This window comes from Morone saxatilis, unplaced genomic scaffold, assembly GCF_004916995.1.
Source record: "Morone saxatilis isolate NCDOM2014 unplaced genomic scaffold, NCSU_SB_2.0 Contig10, whole genome shotgun sequence".
Classification (NCBI taxonomy): domain Eukaryota; kingdom Metazoa; phylum Chordata; class Actinopteri; family Moronidae; genus Morone; species Morone saxatilis.
This window is the reverse complement of record NW_023339652.1, coordinates 1,565,422-1,568,991: the sequence shown is the minus strand read 5'-3', so window position 1 is coordinate 1,568,991 and position 3,570 is coordinate 1,565,422. Positions and strand designations below refer to the sequence as shown.

Below are 3,570 nucleotides of genomic sequence, written 5' to 3'. Positions count from 1 at the left end.
TTATTATTATTATTATTAATCTTTTATAATTTATCATTTATTGGCTGTACTTTAATTTAACAAGCTAATACAAATTAAGATTCTTAGCTGTGTGAGCACTGTATGGAAGCCCATTTAAGCCAAAAAAAGAAACTACTTGAGGTAACTCAGAATTATGAGATAATAATTATACTTTGTTGTTTTATTTTTTACTTAGAAAGTTAAATTTCTGACGAGGTTTTTCATAATTTTGACTTTCTGTTGAAAAGAGTCAAACCTTTGTGAACTCTGACTCGTATTCTGATTGTATTGGAAGAAGAACGACTTTATGTTTTTGCTTTAAGCACTGAAACAATCTGCAAAAGGAAATTAAACAGCGAGACTTATTGTAACTTCTCTGTTTTCTGCCTCTCGCTGTTAAATTTAATTAATCTGCTCAGCTTGGTTTTGGTTTTATCTGCAAAGAGCACTTTATTGGGACTTAAATGGGATCTAATATGAAACATTTCCACATTAAAATATCTAAAAACGACTCGATCTGTGTCATATGTGTTCTTACATTAACTCACGTTTCCAACAACAATCAGACTCTGAAATCTGTCATTTTATTCAGGGAACAGTTTGTTTCACACGTCAGAGAGAAAGAATAAACAATCTGAGTTATTGTGTACTTTTGTTATTGTTATTATTATCTAAGAGACCTTCGAGCAGTAGAAATTACACATTATATGATCTTTTAATTAGTTACTTCATAACACATCCCGGCTCCTTCTAGAGTCAGTGTTTGGTTTGTCCTTTCTGGGCTACTGTAGAATCATAAATCAAAATTATATAACTAAATCCAAATTGTTGTAACTTAATCAAAACTTATCTGTTAATCATAACTTATTTAAACTGTTCTGTAGGTTTAAATAATGTATGAAAGTATTATAATTAGAACTTGATCATCAGAAATAATAAATATAGGCTTTAACAGAAGAAGTTACACAGTTAGTCCTTTAATTTATTAAAAACAGTTAATTTCTTACATTAATATTAAACCTTCATGTTGTTTCTGCTGCCAAAAACATAAAGTTAGTTAAAAAAAAAACATTTTAAATAGTTTTATTTATTTATTCAATAATTTATATAAAAACAGGCAGAAACAAAGACAAAACATAAGAGCTGATAAATAATATAAAAGTATTAAATTTGATTGATTTAGTGAGTTAAAATCGATCAATAATCACACAAATCAGAAAAAAAAAGTGACGGTTGGGAGCTCGTGAGACAATGACGTCATCCTTTGTCTTAAAACAAAGGGTGCACTCGTTTACGTTCCGCCGGCGACGAGGTCCCGTCTGTGCGGGCGGGGTTTGACGCGGTGCAGCACCGGTGTTACGCAGAATTCCGTCACCCGTCCGATCCTGTGATCTGATCAGAGACCAGCGGTGATACCGAGAGTTTTTATGGTTTTTATCCACTGAAAGATGATTTTTAAACAATAATAATCCTCAATAGTCTTCAAACTACCGCGGCTGGTTCTGAAGGCGGAGTCACAGAATCTGACGGGTGACGGATTTCACTGTAACACCGGTTTCAACCGACGGTTGTGAATAAAGTGTAATAAAAGCACCGGACCGGTAATAAACGGTTATATATGTACATATATATATATGTATATACTTATAGGAAACACTTAAACTCTTCTGAGACTTTCTGTCAAATATTCTGTGATTTAAATTTATTGTTTTAAAAAACCTAAAGCTCATAAATCAGAGCTAACGTTAGCCGTAACTGTGTTAGCTGTTTAAACTGTAAAGACAATAAAATAAACCATATTCATATTTTAATCCATTACAGGAAAGTAGTTGTTTATTTTACATATTGGGATAACGACTCATTTATCTCCTCTTCCTGTCCGCCGGCCGGGCGGGCGGGGACTATCCTGCTCGCTCCCACCGCCTAGCAGCAACGCTGACAGGGGTGCGTTTGATTCATGAGCCGCTGAGTTAATAACAGTCTGTCTCTTTACATCAACTACTGACACATAAAGAGCACAAACACTGTGGCTGCAACTCTACATACACATATTATAAGTGTTATAACATTTATATATATATACAATAATACATATAATATAATATATATATACATATATATAATAAATATAAAAATCCGGGAAGGACGGCCATCTCCGAGCTGGGATCATGACAGTCCGGGCACAGCTACCGACGGCCCCGGTTCACGGCAGCTAACGGACGGTGGACCGGAACCGCCAACCGGGCTGGCTCTGCTGCGTACCCGAGAAAGGAGCGTGTTTGTCGGGCTGCTGAGGGAGACTGTGGTCCTTCTGCTCCGGATCAGCTGGAAACACCCCTCACACTTCCTGTAACAACACGAGGCTCTTAAAGAGACGTGCACCGCAAACACACCGGTGTTACACACAGATCCTCCCCCGGAACATTCAGTGACAGCAACAACAACAACAACAGCACACAACAAACAACAAACAGCAGCAGCAGCAGCAACGCGCAGCAACAGCAACAACCAACAGCAACAACAGACAACAGCAACAACAGCAGCAACAGCAGCAACAACAACAACAACAGCAGCAGCAGCAGCAGCAGCAGCAGCAGCAAACAGCAAACAACAAACAACAACAACAGCAACACGCAGCAACAGCAGCAACAACAACAAAACAGCACAGCAGCAGCAACAGCAGCAGCAACAGCAACAACACAACAGGCAACAAACAACAACAGCAACAACAGCAGCAACAAGCAGCAACAACAAACAACAGCAGCAGCAGCAGCAGCAGCAGCAACAACAGCAACAACAACAACAACAACAACAGCAGCAGCAAGCAGCAGCAGCAACAACAGCAACAAACAACAACAACAACAGCAGCAGCAACAGCAACAACAGCAACAACAACAGCAACAACAAACAGCAGCAGCAACAACAACACAACAACAACAACAACAACAACAGCACAACAACAACAACAACAAACAGAGCAGCAGCAACAACACAGCAACAGCCAACAACAACAACAAAACAACAGCAGCAGCAGCAACAACAGCAGAACAACACAGACAACAACAACAACAGCACAGCAGCAACAAACAACAACAACAACAGCAGCAACAACAACAGCAAGCAGCAGCAGCAGCAACAGCAGCAACAACAACAACAACAACAGCAACAACAACAACAACACAGATACATATTTCATGTTTCCTTTTATTACAATTTGACTGTATCAAGATGGACAAAATAATAATAATAAAATAATAATAATATGTATGTTTGAATAATAATAATATAAAATACAAAGACAGAACAAGCTAAGGAGTAAAATAAAAAATAAAAATAAGCTTATTTCATTGAATTATGTGTCTTTTCTCACATATTTGGTTACTATCATATTTTTAACACACAATGTTCTCACAGTTTTGACTCAAAATGTATTTTTTATTTACTATAACTATGATAACTTATTCATATTATTATATATTATATTTTTAGCTTAAATAGTTTTCTTTCAATTTTCTTCCAAGATTTTCTGCATTTATGAAATCCAAAATATATAAAAATAATCTATATATG

General features: G+C 36.6%; 1 protein-coding gene across 1 annotated transcript in view; it reads right to left on the bottom strand.

Moving 5' to 3' along the window:
* Positions 1-3,570, bottom strand: part of fbxo7 (F-box protein 7) — a 26,741-nt gene that overhangs the window by 21,426 nt on the left and 1,745 nt on the right. The gene's annotated exons all lie outside the window — the stretch shown is intronic.